This window comes from Bos indicus x Bos taurus, chromosome 16 (genome assembly GCF_003369695.1).
Source record: "Bos indicus x Bos taurus breed Angus x Brahman F1 hybrid chromosome 16, Bos_hybrid_MaternalHap_v2.0, whole genome shotgun sequence".
Classification (NCBI taxonomy): domain Eukaryota; kingdom Metazoa; phylum Chordata; class Mammalia; order Artiodactyla; family Bovidae; genus Bos; species Bos indicus x Bos taurus.
Window position 1 is genome coordinate 58559320 of NC_040091.1, and position 18548 is coordinate 58577867.

Sequence of the window (18548 nt, forward strand, 5' to 3'; positions counted from 1 at the left end):
GGACAAATCATTGAACTTCTCTAAGTTACAGGTCCCGGCTCATAACTGGTGGCAATGATTCAACCTACTGGAGTGTTGGAGCATAAAGAAGGTTCTGCATGTGGAAGTGCTCAATAAAGAACAGAGTGCTATAAATGTTGGCTATTTGTGTATTCCATGGTATTTCACATTGAATCCAATGTTGAACTTGTCAAATTAAATTTTCTGTAATTATAAAGCTTTGATTCCAAGAGATTTTTTTAAGCATCAAGCAGGCAAAGTGAGTTTTGGAGGGAGCTAGAGAGACCTTTACCAGAGCCTCTGAAATCACGCAGCAATCAGTGTGTGTACCCAAAGCATCCCCGCTTAACCCAGGCTCTGCTGGAAGCTGTGATCCTCAGCCCCATATGAAGCACATTTAAGTGTCTTTTATTTACATGCCAGAGGGCATGTAAATAAAACCTTCACTGAGGTAAACAGTTGTTGTTTTACAGCCTGTTCGCACGTAACTTTTATGTCCCATTATGATATATGGCTTCTGTGCATTTTGAAGTGCTGGAAATGTCATTCCATGTGGCATCCTCTATGTGACTGGCTGATAAATTATTATTTACGTGCTAGTTTTCACGGCCCATGAAAGTCTTTAAACTGGAACATTGTCCCTAACTACCCGTTAGAGATTATGGTAATTCTCCCTAACAGGATGTGAGCAGTCATCCTGACAGCCTTCGTGGTACAAGGAGGAAGGCTGGGTGAGATAAGGAGGAGTTCACCCTCAACCCAGGGGGTTCCATCTGGTTGTCTAAACCAAAGGCTAGGCCAACCATTGGTCGGCGTGTTATGACCAAACGTGGAACGCGTGCACTCTTAACACATGGTGTGTGTCACAAACATGAAACCATTCCAGGAAGGAGCTTGAGTGCTATAAACAGCACCTGTCACTGAGTCAAGTGACTGAACCCTCACCTTCTGTTGGTTTCACCCCGAAGTGACTGTTCAGCTGCTACACACGATCTGAAGGCCCAGACAAGAGAGTCAAGTACGTTTGTTCCACTTCCTGGTGACATCTGTGGATGCTTCTGGGATGGAAAGCAGGTCACTTCTCTGCCCTGAGAGAAGCAGCCCACAGCTTGAAAACAGAATGGATCTGAATTTTGCCTGCAAGACTGTTGGTTAGAATTTGCTAAGTACTTTTAATAGAAATAACAGTATAAATAAGAGTCTGAAAACATTACCATGGTTATTCTAATAACAATAGTTACCAAATTCAGTTCAGTTCAGTCACTGAGTCATGTCCAACTCTTTGCAGCCGCATGAATTGCAGCACACCAGGCCTCCCTGTCCATCACCAACTCCCGGAGTTCACTCAGACTCACGGCCATCGAGTCAGTGATGCCATCCAGCCATCTCATCCTCTGTCGTCCCCTTCTCCTCCTGCCCCCAATCCCTCCCAGCATCAGAGTCTTTTCCAATGAGTCAGCTCTTCGCATGAGGTGGCCAAAGTACTGGAGTTTCAGCTTCAGCATCAGTCCTTCCAATGAACACCCAGGACTGATCTCCTTTAGGATGGACTGGTTGGATCTCCTTGCAGTCCAAGGGACTCTCAAGAGTCTTCTCCAGAACCATAGTTCAAAAGCATCCTCAGCGCTCAGCTTTCTTCACAGTCCAACTCTCACATCCATACATGACCACTAGAAAAACCATAGCCTTGACTAGACGAACCTTTGTTGGCAAAGTATTATCTCTGCTTTTTAATATGCTATCTAGGTTGGTCATAACTTTCCTTCCGAGGAGTAAGCGTCTTTTAATTTCATGGCTGCAATCACCATCTGCAGTGATTTTGGAGCCCAAAAAATAAAGTCTGACACTGTTTCCAGTGTTTCCCCATCTATTTCCCATGAAGTGATGGGACCAGATGCCATGATCTTTGTTTTCTGAATGCTGAGCTTTAAGCCAACTTTTTCACTCTCCTCTTTCACTTTCATCAAGAGGCTTTTGAGTTCCTCTTCACTTTCTGCCATAAGGGTGGTGTCTTCTATCTGAGGTTATTGATATTTCTCCGGGCAATCTTGATCCTAGCTTGTGCTTCTTCCAGTCCAGCATTTCTCATGATGTACTCTGCATAGAAGTTAAATAAGCAGGGTGACAATATACAGCCTTGATGTACTCCTTTTCCTATTTGGAACCAGTCTGCTGTTCCATGTCCAGTTCTAACTGTTGCTTCCTGACCTGCATATAGGTTTCTCAAAAGGCAGGTCAGGTGGTCTGGTATTCCCATCTCTTTCAGAATTTTCCACAGTTTATTGTGATCCACACAGTCAAAGGCTTTGGCATAGTCAATAAAGCAGAAATAGATGTTTTTCTGGAACTCTCTTGCCTTTTCAATGATCCAGCGAATGTTGGCAATTTGATCTCTGGTTCCTCTGCCTTTTCTAAAACCAGCTTGAACATCAGGAAGTTCATGGTTCACATATTGCTGAAGCCTGGCTTGGAGAATTTTGAGCATTACTTTACTAGCATGTGAGATGAGTGCAATTGTGTGGTAGTTTGAACATTCTTTGGCATTGCCTTTCTTTGGGATTGGAAGTACGGAGTACTTATTTCTTGCCAGAAGCTCTCCTGAGCATTTTACACATAATAGTCAACTGATACAGTAAGCCAATGAGACAGGGTTTATCATTTCCATTTCACAGAGGAGAAAACTAAGCCTCAGAGAGGCTAAGTAATTTAGCTGCACTCTTGACTACCCCTCCATTGTTGATGGAAGCCCTTGTGATCTTCATTCATGCGTGCATGCTAAGTTGCTTCTGTCGTGTCTGACTATCTGTGACCCTATGGACTATAGCCCTTTAGGCTCCTCTGTCCACAGGGTTCTCCAGGCAAGAACACTGGAATAGGTTGCCATATCCTTCTACAAGGGTTCTTCCTGACCAAGGGATCAAACCCTCATCTCTTACATTTCCTGCCTTGTCAGGCGGGTTCTTTACCACTAGCGCCACCTGGGAAGCCCTGTGATCTTCATACTTTCCATACCTCCTCAATTTAAAAAGAAACTATTTTAATTGTATTATACAATCAGGAAGATATTTTGTCATTAGCTTTCTAGGCTAGACCTCAAAAATCGGTGTTAGCTATACACAGCTGATTCATATGAACACAAGTCTGAGCAGGGGTCCAAGCAAAAGACTATAAAGAAAATGGAAAATGAGGAACCAGGGGTAGAGGAAGAATTCAGAGCTGGGGGAGGAAACAGGCAAGCCAATGGAAATGGAAGAGAAGAGGTCTTCATGGACAAGGATGATGGCATGTGAAGATGAAGGGGAAGAACATTCCAGGCCGAGGGGACAGTTTGAGCACAAACATAGAGGAGAGAGCCTAAGGGTGGAGAACGTGGACAGGAGCAGTGGCAGGAGGCTGGAGCTGAACGGTAAGATGCTTTCAGTGTCGAATTAACAACTTTGGACTCAGTTCCATCCCTGGAACCAGTGCCAGTTTTTACCTCATGCAGATTTTGTAACATAAAAGTGTAATGAATATTAAAACTGCTATCTGTCAACTGAAAAGAGAAAGAAGAAATTGTTGGCACCTACAAGATCAAAATTTTTAAAAAACGATGAAATTACTTAAGTGTCATATTTATAATAAGAATCATCTTCTCCTTTGAAGTAATAAAAAAGATGATTTTCACATTTTCAAAATACTAATGATAATTCAACACATTAAATTATTACTAACACTTGAATGTATGTGATCATGGGCCAGTTCTTCTGGTGTGTTGTTTTGTTTTGTTTTAACACCATCCCCAGCACTCCATCACTATCTCAGGTACTCAGTAAACACTGAGGACTAGAGTTTCTGGGCAAACCTCCAGCCTCAGCAGGTACCTGGAAGTATTAAGCAGGGAAACTGAGGCAGGCGCACAATGATGAACTAACTCAGTGGCATGTAGAGACTGCTGCTTGGAGCCTCCTCAGGGTTTGGGGCTTAGCTCAGCAGAAGAATCAAATACCAGGTACCCCTCCTGACACAGCAGAAATACACACTCATTGAGTGGACCGGGTGCCAGATACTTGAGAACTCAGCCTCACAGCAATTCCTCCAGAGTCACAAGAAACCCGAGGACCAGTGGAGTGGAGCTTGGAGGTGGAGGGCATCTGTAAGTCCTGAGTCCAGAGGCTGGTGGGGCAGGAGGGGAGGTGGCAAGTGCAGGGGTCTGGGCAGAGACCCTCCTAGACAAGATGCCCAGGGTCTTCACCAGTCTTCTGAAATTGTGCAACTTCGCAGTCTCCCCTGCACACATGTCTTTGGGAGACAAGACAAAATGTTTGTTTTAGCTTTGATTTGTTTTGGCCATTGTGCCCAGAGCACATATAGTCGTGTTCCAGCCCAGGATGGGCCTGTCCTAACTCTTGGGCTTCATCTCCATCCTTGCTGCCACCATCTGGGATGCTTTTCTGTTCTTCAAAAAGCACCACACTCTCTCCACTTTGGATATTTGGGAGTCTTTTCCTTATGACAGGCACATTCTTCTCCCCTTGTTCCTCTCTCCTCCTTCACCTGTTTACTCAATTCTTCACTCATATGTTGGCTTTGTTACAGGGTCCACGCTCAAACCACTCACTCCACAACAGGTCAATAAATCAAAAGACAAGCTGTTGTGGCAAGGAAGAGTGACTTTATTTGGAAAGTCAGCAAACAGAAAGATAGCGGACGAGTGTCCCAAAGAACCATCTTCCCCAAGTTAGAATGCAGGCTTCTTTTATACCAAAAGGGGAGGGGATGTGGTTGGTTGGTGTGAACTTCTTAGTGTCAGAATCCTCTGTTCCTGCAGCTGTCCATGTAGGTCGTTTCATGATGTCCCTGTTAACTTCCTACAAGATAAATGTCATTCTCCATTCTGCAACTTTTTACCTCTGTAAGAATGGAAGTGTTATCCCTTTAAAGATCAGAGCCTTGAGAATGGGCTACCCTGTATATTTTAAGCTATAGGCAACATTCTTAACTTATAGCAATAGAAGGTGTATGTGTGTGCTAAGTCACTTCAATCGTGTCGGATTCTTTGCAACCCTATGGACTGAAGCCCACCAGGCTCCTCTGTCCATGGAATTCTCCAGGCAAGAATACTGGAGTGGGTTGCCATGCCCTCCTCCAGGCAATCTTCCCGCCCTAGGAATTGAACCCTCATCTCTTATGTCTCTTGCATTGGCAGGTGTGTTCTTTAACACAAGTGCCACCCGGAAAGCCCAGCAATAGAACACAAAGGTTAAAGTAAAAGAAACATCCAACATGGAGTCAGATTTGTTCTTTCCTATTACAACTTAAACAACACTTCCCAAGGGAAGCCTTCTCTCCTAGGTCAGAGGAATACCTCATATATACTCCCATAGCACGTATTGCCCCCTTTTTATAATTCTTATCACACTTGTAATTATGTGTTTGTTGTTTCCCACCCCCCTACACCATGAACTTTATAAAGCAGGCCTTAAATCTGTCTTGTACCCTCTGCATCTGTATCCTCTATATCCTTGTATCTCACGGTATCCTCAGCATCAAGAACAGGACCAGGCACAGAACAGAAGACCAGTAAAATTTATTAAATGAGTGAGCAAGAGTCACATGTCTATGGAAGATCTGAAAATCTGCATTAGTCCATTGTGAGTTCCTGGAAGCTGGGACCGAGCCTGACTTGTCTTGCACCTGTGCTGCCTTGCATTGCTGACGTCACATTGCAGGGACTGGATTTTAAAGGGGGGACAGTGGATGGGAGAGCATGAGATGGCATTTCCTCACACCAGGCCCTTCTCTTGCGTCCAACCCCAGAAGACCGATGGGGTTGGCCTTTCGCCTCGCTCAGCCCACCTCAGTGTCCTCTCCTCAACCCCTGCAGAAGACCGATGGGGTTGGCCTTTCACCTCGCTCAGCCCACCTCAGTGTCCTCTCCTCAACCCCTGCAGAAGACCGATGGGGTTGGCCTTTCGCCTTGCTCAGCCCACCTCAGTGTCCTCTCCTCAAGCCCTGCAGAAGACCGATGGGGTTGGCCTTTCACCTCGCTCAGCCCACCTCAGTGTCCTCTCCTCAACCCCTGCAGAAGACCGATGGGGTTGGCCTTCCGCCTCGCTCAGCCCACCTCAGTGTCCTCTCCTCAAGCCCTGCAGGCCTTCATGGCTGTGCCATTCCTTTGGCACTTGTTGCCCCTGCTTTTTCAGGTCTCTCTAATGAGCTCCTTCGAAAGAGAAGCTGTCTTCTCTTTCCTTTAATTTCATGGTTCCTAAATAATTTCTTGCTCAGAGCCAGTGCCCTATATATGTTCATTGAGGGCTGAAGAGAACCTGAATGTTTCCAAAAAGATTTTTTAAACCTCCTTCCCTGGTGGACTTCAAAAAATTAGGGTGGATTTTCAGGTGTGTGAGAAAGTTGAATGACAGCTTTTCTGGAAGCCAAAAAGTAAACTACTTGAGTCTCTCTCCAAACCTTCAATTCTATGAAATTAAGCATCATGTTGACACTGTAAAAAATGAGAAAGTGCTCTTTTTGTCTTTATTCATTTTAGACAAAGCCTGCCTGTGTTGGGTATGCTCTGATTTGGAGGGTCCTAGAAGAATGGGAAGCATTCTTCACTCTGACTTCAAGTAAACACAGCAAGCCCTTGTCCTACTAAAGACAGAATGAACAGCTTGCTCAGAAAAGCTGAGGATGAATTCCCAGAATTAGCCCAGAAAAGACCAGCAGCACCACAGAATTGACCCCATTGCTTCATAGACGAGGCCTTGCTTCCAAAAGGTCCCATCCCCACACTGACTGGCATGTTGCCCTGGCCTGCAGATAACACGAGACATCTCACTCTGCCTTTGCACCAGGATCCTCCTTGCAGGAGTTCTGCTAAGCCTGTCTATACTTTCCCTCACAGGCAGAGGCAGGAAAGGCCCCCTCAGAGGAACCCCTGAATGTGTCACTAATCCATTCCCCTGCTTGTGCCACATTTAATTACTCACTCAATACAGAGTTATCTGTACTGCAACTCCAGACTAATGAGATACTGCGAAGCCTTCAAATTGGGGATTACCAAGTACAGCATGTTATACTAAGGTCAGTTTGGATGGTTCTAAAGCTCTGATTACTACACGACACCTTTTTAACCTGAACCCATTTCATTTCTCATTTTTCAAAAGGGAAAAACTATAGGAAGAAGCAAAGCATGTTGCTTGGTTGTTTGTTTGACTGCATGAAAGCCTCAGTAATCAATATCTAAATCCTCAGAGCTGCATTGAAGCTACCACCTTCGTAATCTTCCCAACAGGGTATGCTGACCTTTGCCTTAAGGGAATAAGAAATTACAATCTCTTGATGACATTTTTGCAGAGAAATAATGCAAGAGGCTGCATAGGCATTGTTTTGAATATGTTTGCATTCTTACCTAGTTTAATGATCAGAGAGACTCCATGCAATCCTTTTATCCCAATTCCTTATCAAATCCGTCTCACAAAGGCATGCTATGCCCAGGAAACTGAGGTCATTCAGAGCTTCCTGGACTCTGACTACACACCTCCTATGCCTGTCTGGTAGCTGCTAGTCACACATGGCAATCGAGCAGTTGGAACATGGCTGTCCTGAATTAAGATGTAAGTGTAAAATACACACCAGACTTTAAAACTTAGAATTTTAAAAAATGTAAAATATCAAATTAATGAGTTTTCTACATTTGATTACATGTTGAAATGAAAGGTTCTAGATGTATTGAGTTAAATCTGGATTTTTCATCCTCAGTAGCATAGACATTTGGGGCTACATGGCTTTTTGCTATGGGAGGCTGTCCCCTGTGTATTGTAGGATGTTCAGCTGCATCTCTGGCTTCTTCCCATTAAATGCCACCAGTACACTCCAAGTTGTGACAACTAAAACTTGCCTAATGACATTGCTAAACGTTGCCAAATGCCCCTAGGGTGCAAAATCTCCCCTGGTTGAGAACCACTGGGATAAATAAAATAGACTATTAAATTAATATCACAATTTCATTTCACTTTTTTAATGTGGTCACTAGAGAACTTAAAACTACACTTGTGGCTTTTATTTTATTTATGCTGGACAGTGCTGCCCTAGACTGGGCATCCTGAGATCAAGGCTCTTTCTTTTCTTTGCTGCATCCCCAGTGCTGAGGGCAAGGACCCTTGGGCCTGGCACAGAACAGAGGAGCAGGAGCAGAACCACAGCCTGTAATGTTTGCAGGTAGGGTTGGTAGGCAGCAGCCCACTGAAGACATTCGGGTAAGTAATAGGAAGGAAATGGGATGAACACCGAAAGGTCACAGATCAGGCCCACCAGTACTAGAAGAACCCAGTTGCAACAATCCTAGAGTTTGAGGGAAAGAGAGTTCTAGTAATTATCGTGAAATCACAGGCTGGACCAGATGGCATAAAGTCCACCTCAGGAACCCATGTTGTCTTTTAACTGAAAATAGCTTTGCATGTGTGCGTGCTAAGTCACTTTATTTGTGTCTGACTCTTTGCAACCCTATGGACTGTAGCCTGCCAGACTCCTCTGTCCATGGGATTCTCCAGGCATGAATACTGGAGTGGGTTGCCATGCCCTCCTCCAGGGGATCTTTCAGACCCAGGGATCAAAGCTGCAACTCTTACATCTCCGGCATTGGCAGGAGGGTTCTTTACCACTAGCGCCACCTGGGAAGCCTGAGAATAGCTTTACCAGTGTCAAAATAGTAAAAAATAATGTATCATGGGGACATAATATCTCAATCAGCATATAAGCTCCCAAGTTCCTCTGACATTTGCTTATTTTCTACCTTCCAATTCTGATCCTCTTAGTCTGCCTTTCCTGAGCTGTTCTTTCCAACCCTGGGTTCACCTTCCCACCTACCAGCCCACAAAATCCTCATAAGTTTGCTATCCTTAAGGCATTGAGCTTACCTTCTCTCCAGCTTGTGCGCCCAGCCTGTTCTCATATGCTCACATCTCCCAGGTTGGTCAGGAACTCTTTACTCATACCCTGACTTGCTCAGAACCTCCAGCTCTTCCTAAACTGGTTCTTCCGGAACCTCCTTCTAATAGTTAGACCTTAATGAAGGCACATGGTTCATGGTTGAGTGCATTCTCTAATGCCAGGCATCTCACATTGCTTGAAGTAAGGCTCAGGGATCCTGTCCCATAACCTACCCCACTGTCCTCATGACAGAAAAGAAATTTTAACATTATTGTTGTTTTATCAATTGTCTTTGACTGAAAGTAACAGAGAACTCCAACTAAAAATGACTTAATAAGGTAGGCAACTCCATATTTAATTGGGTAACCTAAAGACATCAGTAAGAACCCAGGTGCTTTGCATCAAGGGTCCCTGATGGCACTGGTCTGTGGCCTCTTAGGAACGGGGCCACACAGTAGGAGGTGGAGGGCCAGGCAAAACCAAAACTATCCCTACCCCTCACTGCAGTCTGTGGAAAAACTGTCTTCTACAAAACCAGCCCCTGGTTCCAAAAAAGATTGGTCATTCTAAGAGCGTTCACTTTGTCCTTTTTAAGTGTTGCTCCCTTAATAGTCCCAGAATATCTGCAGCAGTCCCAGGTGCTCCATTCAGACTTTTTTCAGAGGTAGAAAAGGAGCCATCTCTTCTCTGTGTCTCGTTTGAAAAGTGAGAACCCCTTTCCCCTAAGCCCCCTGCAAACTTATCACATCTCATTGGGAAGAGTTGCCCCATGTATCTACACCTAACCACTAAACATCAAGGGGGAGAAGGGACGAGAGAGGATGAGATGGTTGAATGGCATCACCGACTCAATGGACATGAGTTTGAGCAAACTCCGAGAGATGGTGAGGAACAGGGAAGCCTGGCATACTGAAGTCCATGGGGTTGCAAAGAATCAGATGTGACTTAGTGACCGAGCAACAACAACTGGTAAGGAGGAGGGGATCACCAGGATTGGCTCAGACAGTGGCTGTCAAAGCCTGGTCTTCAGACCAATAGTATTGGCATCACTTGATGCAAATTCTCTGACACCATCCAGACCTACTAAATCAGGGCTGGTGCTCAGCAACTGGTGTTTTAACAAGCCCTCTGCATGATTCTGATGCCCATCAAGGTTTAGGAACCATTGACTTAGACCAATCTTGCTTCTGGGCTAAAGTCTGCCTCCCTTGAAACATGCAATCATGATAAGGGCAGACATATAACAAAATCAGGGTTCTTTTACAAAGAAGAAAGGACTGACGTAAGAATAGAGGTTGAATAGAGGTTGCTTAAATAGTCAACATTACATGCTATAATCACCAAGTCAAAATTTTTTCCCTTTCTGACTGGAAAAGAAGCCTTCCTATGTTACACACTTTTATTGCACACGCCTGGCAACCACTTTACAATAGCTCAAAGAGTGTTTTGGGAGCATTCTTAGAAAAGGTTTAACTCTATTTCTATACAATATTCAACAAAAACAACAACCCTTTAGCAACACAGTCTTCAAAACTATTACCCATAAAAGGGTTTCATATTATCCTCAGGATAATTTTATAAAGTAGAAAGAGCAGTTGTTATTTTTATTTTCATTTTACAGATGGGAAAACTGAAGCTCAGAAAGGGCAGAATCACATAGCTAGCAAATTTTAGAGTGAACATTCACTTTGAAGATATTCTGACCTCAACTTTTTATTCCTTCCATGATGATACCAAGCTTTCTCCCAGATAAACATCTCCAGGCAGAGGCCACTATGATTCAACACACCCAATGCCAGAAACTCTGTGGGGCAATGACCTCCTACAATAAAGCACATTAGGAAGAAAGCCATGGCTGTTTCCATAACTTTCACCTGCATGGCCTGTTCTGATGCAAGACAATGGAATTCCACCTACAAGAAAATCTGACAGCTAGAAGAAATGGCAGAAATTTCCCTACCACTGTTAATTGTGCAGCAGAGAGATTTTGCATGCTGCTACCCAAGAAAATGAGCATTTTCATTAACACTGTAGATTTCATTATTGACCTAAAGTTAGCAAAAGAGATGCTACCCTAATCACATTGAAATTACCTAAGAAGATATTTTTCCCTAGAAAATCCAAATGATTTTGTTTTATTTTTGTGAGCTAGAAATATGAAAGATTTTGAATTGATGCTTTTAAATTGTGGTACTGGAGAAGACTCTTGACAGTCCCTTGGATGCAAGGAAATCAAACCAGTCAATCCTAAAGGAAATCAACCCTGAGTATTCACTGGAAGGACTGATGCTGAAACTGAAGCTCCAATACTTTGGCCACTTAATACGAAGAGCCAACTCATTGGAAAAGACCCTGATGCTGGGAAAGATTGAAGGTAAAAGGAGAAGGGGGTGGTAGAGGATGAGATGGTTAGATAGCATCACAGACTCAGTGGACATGAATTTGGGCAAACTCTGAGAGAGAGTGAAGGACAGGGAAGCCTAGGGTGCTGTAGTCCCTGAGATCACATGAGAGTCAGATATGACTTATCAACTGAAAAACAGTAACAAATGTTTAAATACAGCACACACGGTATACATTAAAATAAATTTCAACAGTAATTTTCAACTAGGGGACCCAGGCGATAGTGTTCTTGAACAGCCATCAAACCAGGAGCTCAAACCCTAAAGATCACATGGGGTTCCTGGGGCAACAGAACCCAAGAAGCAGAGCTGTGATGTTTCTCAACCCCATCTCCCTTTAATCTAACCATTCTCCAGCTCTGCCAGGAATTCCCTTCAGATCTTGGGAGCACTCGTTACTAGAACAGCGCTGCCTGAGATGGGAAACCTAGGAGCTCTACCACAGCCTGAGTCAACCCTGAGATCCTAATAGGCATCCAGAGACCCAGGGAGCAGAAAATAGTATATACCTAAAGACTCCCTGGAGAAAATGACTTTTGCGGAGAAAACTACATCAGCAGACTTTATTAGGAAACCCTGAAGGTAGGACAAGGGCAATGTTATCCGGATGGCCCTTGCTCAAGGGTTCTCCAAAGGACTGATCCTCTCCAGATTCTCTACTGTTGGCCCTGATGCTGATTTTTCTCCTGCCTTTTGTGGCCTCCATGTATTCAGAGAGATGACACTGAGCCTGGAAGTTCTAATAATCTGTGCTGGACCAGCTCTGGATTCTACCATCACTCCAACCTGACTTAGCTCAAATCTAATGCACCCACTTTCCAAGATGCTGTCACCAAAGAGAACTTTCCTTTCGATCAAAAGAAAGCCCCGATGCAGTGCCACTGGGTCCCCGTGCAGCTGCCAAGTCCTGTCTCTAACCAAAGCGAAGCTTCTTCCTGCCGAAACCCAGGTGCAAGGGAGCTCTTTCCCCACCTCAGCCCTGCAGGAACACGGCAGCTCAAAGCCCCAGGAAGCGCTCCGCCTGAGCTGGGTTCATGAATGCTTTATTATTGTTCTGCTGAGCAGTTACCCCCATGCCAAGCAACCCTGAACAAGCTTTCTAAGCCGCAGTGATGGATGTTTGCAGGAAACCCATGGGAGTTATTAATATTCATGTTCCCGTCACACTTTTGCAAGTAATGGAAGCTTGTTTTCTGTAACACATCATTAGGCGAGAAAGATAAGTGACCTCCTAGAATTTTGATGCGCAAAGGGTGGTCACCCAAGGCTCAGAAGGGCCTGAGGGGAGGCAAACAGGGTGAGAGGGGTGACGGTGTTGCACTCTCCTTTCGGAGACTCCCAAAAGACCCTTTTGGCAAAGGTGGGCCTTCGTGGAGCCCCCTCCCCCAACAGAGCGAGCAGAATCTGGGAAATGGTCTCAGTGTCTCCCCTCCCCGAGAGGACACAGGACCTGATGTCGGGTGTCTGAGGGCAGATTTGAGAGTACAGAGTGAGGAATTGTGAGGTCTGGGCTGAGCCATCCTGCCTGCTCTAGAGCACTGGAGAGGCCTACAGACTCAGGAGCAAAAGAACTGGGGGTCATGAGGGTCGGAAGGAGAGCATTTGCTGAGAGCTCAGGGGAGACTAGGTCCAGAGCAGTGAGGCTTGAAGTGAGGGAAGGAGACATGTCCAGCAACTCTAGGAATCAGGCAATGGGGGCAAGAGAGCGATTCTTACCCATAAGCCTCTCAGAGCTGCCCACCTGCCCCTCTCCACTCTAAGGAAGTGCCCAGTTACAATGCAAGCTGTTGTCACACACACCATCCACATTTCAGAATGTGTGGACTCTGTGTCTGTTTCCTCATCTGCAAATTGGGCATAAGAGTCATACATAGAACAGCATCTGGCCTGTAGCACACTCCATTAAATGCAAGCCATCATCATTATCACCATTAATATTATTTATGGGTCCATTTCCCTCAACAGACTGAGTTCTCTGGAAGCAGAAACCATGTCTCATTACATTTGTTACCCCAAAGCCCAGCACTGTGCCAGGCACAACTTAATTGCATAGTAAATACCCACTGAAGGAATGAATCAATGAATGAATGGTACATTTCCTGATCCTGTTGTTGTAGGAAGGGCCTCACTCTACACTTAGGCTACATGAAGTCATTTCTTCCTAATATTAATAGCAGCAGGTCACTGATTCATTCAACAAACATTTGTTGATCACTTGCTCTGGGCCAGGTGCTATTCTGGGTGCTGAGACTGTAGCAGGGAAACAGAAACGGAGAGACTGTCAGGCCTCGTGGAACTTGCCTTTCATAAGGGGAAAGAGAAGACAAACGAAAAAAGAAGTAAAATGTGTTCTGTTTGATGACTATCTGCGCTATGGAGAAAAGTTGAACAGCAAGAAGTGGGAAACTGCTCTACAACACAGGGACCCCAGTATGGTGTCTGTGATGACCTAGAGAGGTGGCACCAGGGTTTGGAGGAAGGCTCCAGATGGAGGGGGCATATATATAATTATGACTGATTTGTGCTGTTGTATGGCAGAAACCAACACAACATGGTAAAGCAATTATCCTCCAATTAAACTTTTTAAAAAGAAAAGATACCAGGGAGCAGGGAATTTCCCTGGTGGTCCAGTGGTTAAGAACCTGCCTTCCAATGAAGGAGATGTAGGTTCTATTTGTGGTCAGGAAAGTAAGATCTCACACACCACAGGGCAACTCAGTCCACACCCACAATTAGAAGTGCCACTGCAACTGCAACTAGAGAAAGTATGCGCGCCACAACGAAGACTCAGCTTGGCCAAAAAATAATAATAAAATTACATTTTAAAAAAGGAATGCCAGGGAGCAGGGGCGTTCTGTGTAACAACAGTGCTAAGAGAGATCTGCTGGAGAAGGGGGCCAAGGAGGTGGGGGAGCCAACCATGTGCGTGTAGGGGAAGAGATTTATGGTTAGAGGAAAACAAAGGTGCAAAGATATGTTTATATCTTCTGGCCACACCTTAGTGACTGATTTCATAGCCTTCTTATAATGGAGAGGGTTTCCTTAGATACCTGAGCCATCAAAGTCAGCTTAGGGTACCAAGCTTTCCACAAAGTCAAACCACAATCAGTGACAGCTCTTTGTTAACTGTGTGATCGTGAAGTGAAATTGGATCTCTCAGAGTGACCAGGAAGGAACACTTCTGACAATTCCAGATCTGTTCCCATCTATAGTTCATAAATCTCATTTCCTTCTGGATAGATCTGTTAAATGAGATATTAGATATAAAATGCCTAAAAGACACTTACTCCTTGGAAGAAAAGCTATGATGAACCTAGACAGCATATTAAAAAGTAGAGACATAACTTTGCCCACAAAGGTCCCTATGTTCAAAGCTATGGTTTTTCCAGTAGTCATGTACAGATGTGAGAGTTGGACCATAAAGAAAGCTGCATGCCAACGAATTGATGCTTTCAAACTGTGGTGCTGGATAAGACTCTTGAGAGTCCTTTGGACAGCAAGGAGATCAAACCAGTCAATCCTAAAGGAAATCAACCCTGAGTATTCATTGGAAGCACTGGTGCTGAAGCTAAAGCTCCAATACTTTGGCCATCTGACGTGAAGAGCCAACTCATTGGAAAAGATGCTGATGCTGGGAAAGACTGAAGGCAGGAGGAGAAGGGGATGACAGAGGATGAGATGGTTGGATGGCATCACCGACTCAATTGACATGAGTTTGAGCAAGCTCCGGGAGTGGTGAGAGACAGGGAAGCCTGGCGTGCTGCAGGCCGTGGGGTCACAAAGAATTGGACATGACTGAGCAACTGAGCAACAACAAGTACTATACAGGGCACACTGCAATTGCTTTAAATGGTTATTCCTGTTATTCCAGTCTTATTCCCCCACCCTCCCCAAGTCCCAACCTCCCAAAATGCCACAAAGAAGGAAAAATACTGGAGAAGGTTATTGCTCTGTTGCTACTTGGGAAGCATGGGTGGGGAGGGTGAAGAACAGGATAACTGACCACTGATGGACATTTTCTGCACCAGACTGTGAGTGAGCGGCTTGAGAGAGGCAATCTCTAGCTCTGTAACTCTGCACGATGCCCAGCAGATGACCTGCCACATAGTAGGTACTCAATGAATGCTTGATGAAAGAATAAATGGAAATAAAGTGCAGCCCTATGCGGTGGGCCTCGGGACTGTAACACACCCATTTCCATGAGTCCTACTGGCGTCTTAGCCAGCCTGAGCTGGTGACACCTACAGAGCGAGGCTGCAAGGAGACCTAACACCCCGGGAGCTTAACTCTCTTGCTGTCCACACGAATACTCCCTCAAATGCCACCTGGTGTTCGGGGTGGTGCATGAGTAGCAACCCACAAAGGGAGTCTGGGCGATTTTACTGCATTTAGCTTTGTTGGCATTTAGATAAATCATTACTTTCTGTAGTTTTAAACTTTAGCTCGGTGTTCTCAGAGAAGATATAAATTATTAAACAAAGGAAAGCAACTCTGGCTTCAGATCAGCTGGCAATTAGCATCACCTAGCACTGAGAAAAAAGTCCCTTCATGTGGTCCACATGTCAGCTTAAGGAGCTCATGTTTTGGCAATGATGCTCAGGTTCTAGCTGATATTAATCTCAGATGTGCCTGGAACCCAGTGAGAATAATTGAAGTGATTTGGCCATTCACCCCTACTACAAGAGAAAAAGGAAATTAAAAAGAGAAGGAAAAGGAAATGTAAATCTTGGTATAAGAATGGAGGGAATTTACATGAACTGCCCACTTTCTAGTTACCATGTATGGTACATATATGAATTCATTTCAACTTTTACATCATGAAGTAGGTGCTACTCTCTCTGTTTGGCAGACGATCAAACTGAGGTTCAGAGCAGTTGAGTAACTCACCCAAAGGCACACAGCAGCTAGAGGAGCAGAGAGCAGAGGCAGGGTCTGCCTCACACTGAACTGCCTCCTCTCAGAATCGAGCAGAGGACCCCATAGGCAGCCGCGAAGTCCATCCCAAAGGGGTCGTGGGCCATGAGCAACAATGCCCTGGGGAGAGTTTAAGTGTGGACCACTCCCTTTGAATGTACATATCCTCTAGGGAAGGATGAATCTTCACACATTTCCATGACATCAGAATTATTCCCTCCCTGTAACAACTTTCTCAACTTTTTCTTCACACAGTCCCCTACTTTGGCATTTGTCATGTCCCATCATTAGAAAATAATCTATGTCATATGTATAGAGAGATAGAAATGTATCATATTTATATTCCCCTTCAATGCTAGAACTGGGTCTTGCCCCAACAGACTCTTAGTTAATATTTGTTGAATGAATATTCGTGTGTAAAATCTATCACAGGAAATAAAAGATTATAAGTGATCCAACTAAATAAATAGGGTTCCAAAAAAAGACTTAAAGCATTGATTTTTTTTTCTTATTTCAAAAGTAAATCCTCCTCTTAGAATTCAGAAAGTGACCAGCGTTATTGACACAGGAATATGAGGAAAGGGGAGGTTTAATTAACCAGACAGCAAAACAAAAGTCTTTGTTTACCTAAGAGCTCCCTCTGCCATTGCCAGGTACCTCATACCATGAAGAGTTTTCACTGTTCAAGGATGATCCTCATAGGAAGGGGGGGAAATGCAGTTTAAAAAGGTAAGTAACAGCATTAAAATGACACCATCAGAAAGGCCTCTGAGGATTCTCAGGTCACAGTTCTACACAGTTCTAACTATTGTATTCGGACAATATTAATAGAAGGGAGAAAAAGATCAGAAAAAGATCCTCAGACTACCAAGACAGAAGTGAAATTCTGAACAATAAAAGCCAGGAAAGCTCAGAAGAAAATTTGGCTTCAAAGATTCCTAGTGAGACCCTTTTTGGACTTTTCCATGTAGGAGATGCAAGAGACACAGGTCCAAGCCCTGAGTCAGGAAGATCCCCTGGAATAGGAAATGGCAACCCCTTCCAACGTTCTTGCCTGGGAAACTCCACGGATAGAGGAGCCTGACTGGCTACAATCTGTAAGGTCGCAGAGAGTCAGACACAACTGAGCATGCATGCAGCAAGACCCTTCTTACCTATCTGGAGAGAACACACACACACACACACTGATGAGAATATTCACACACATGCGCGCGCGTGCTGATGAGACTATTCCCAGCCAGTCTTTGGTAACCTTCCAACAACCATTGTTGCCAATTACTGTCCCTTTGGTCTCAGAACACCTGCTTGGGGTAACACAAGCCAGAGATTCCAGCTGAGCATCCCAGGACCATTGAAGTTCACATTAGCCAGGTGACTTCTGAGCCTGAGGGAAGAGCCAGCTCAAACATTTCACTTGGGATCATGCCAAAAAGCAGCTGCCTAAATAACAGTCCCATAACCAGCTCCCATAAGATGGTCCCTCTAGACAAGAAGAGTCATTTTTGCTTCCAGGATATGAACTGACTATTTGAGTAGACTGACAGTGTGATAAAAATCTAAATCTTCCTCAGAAATTTTAAACCTTCTTAAAACACAGACCTAGACATATCCTCTAACATACAACTCTGACATTTTATAATTAATTGACACATAAAATAGCTAAAACATACCCAACATTCACTATGCACCCAGCTCTAAGTATTAACTTGTTTAACCAATGCAAAAAAAAAAAAAAAATCATGAGGTGAGAAATATCATTACTCCCATCTTATGGATGAGGAAATTGAGGCCCTGGAAGATTAACTTGTCCACAATCACACAGTTCCAGAGCCCTCACTCTCACCCACTACACTATACCATGTCTTACACTAGGATTCCAGGAAAATCTTAGATGTTTATGTCACTTGCTATCACTGACACAAAGTAACCCTTAAGTCTTTACATTAGGGATTCATGTGCATTCCTGAGGATTTATCCAATTCAGCAAGTTCAGTGAAACCTTATTCAACACCTTCTTGGTGAAAATCAGGGCCAGATGTGGGGACGGGCTCCATCTGGAGGTGGGCCTCAGGCTTTCCTCCCCTGGCAGCTCACTGCCAAGGAGGAGGTGCACTAGAGTGGGAGCCACAACCAGTGAAGCCCACGCACCCTAGAGCCCATGTTGCACAGCAAGAGAAGCCGCCACAGTGAGCACTGCCGGGCCGTGACGTGGGGTGGGACAGCCGTGCAATCGACAAGTCAAGGCTTCCCTGGCGGCTCAGCGGTAAAGAATCCACCTACCAGCTCAGGAGACACAGGCTTGATTTCTGATCCAAGAAG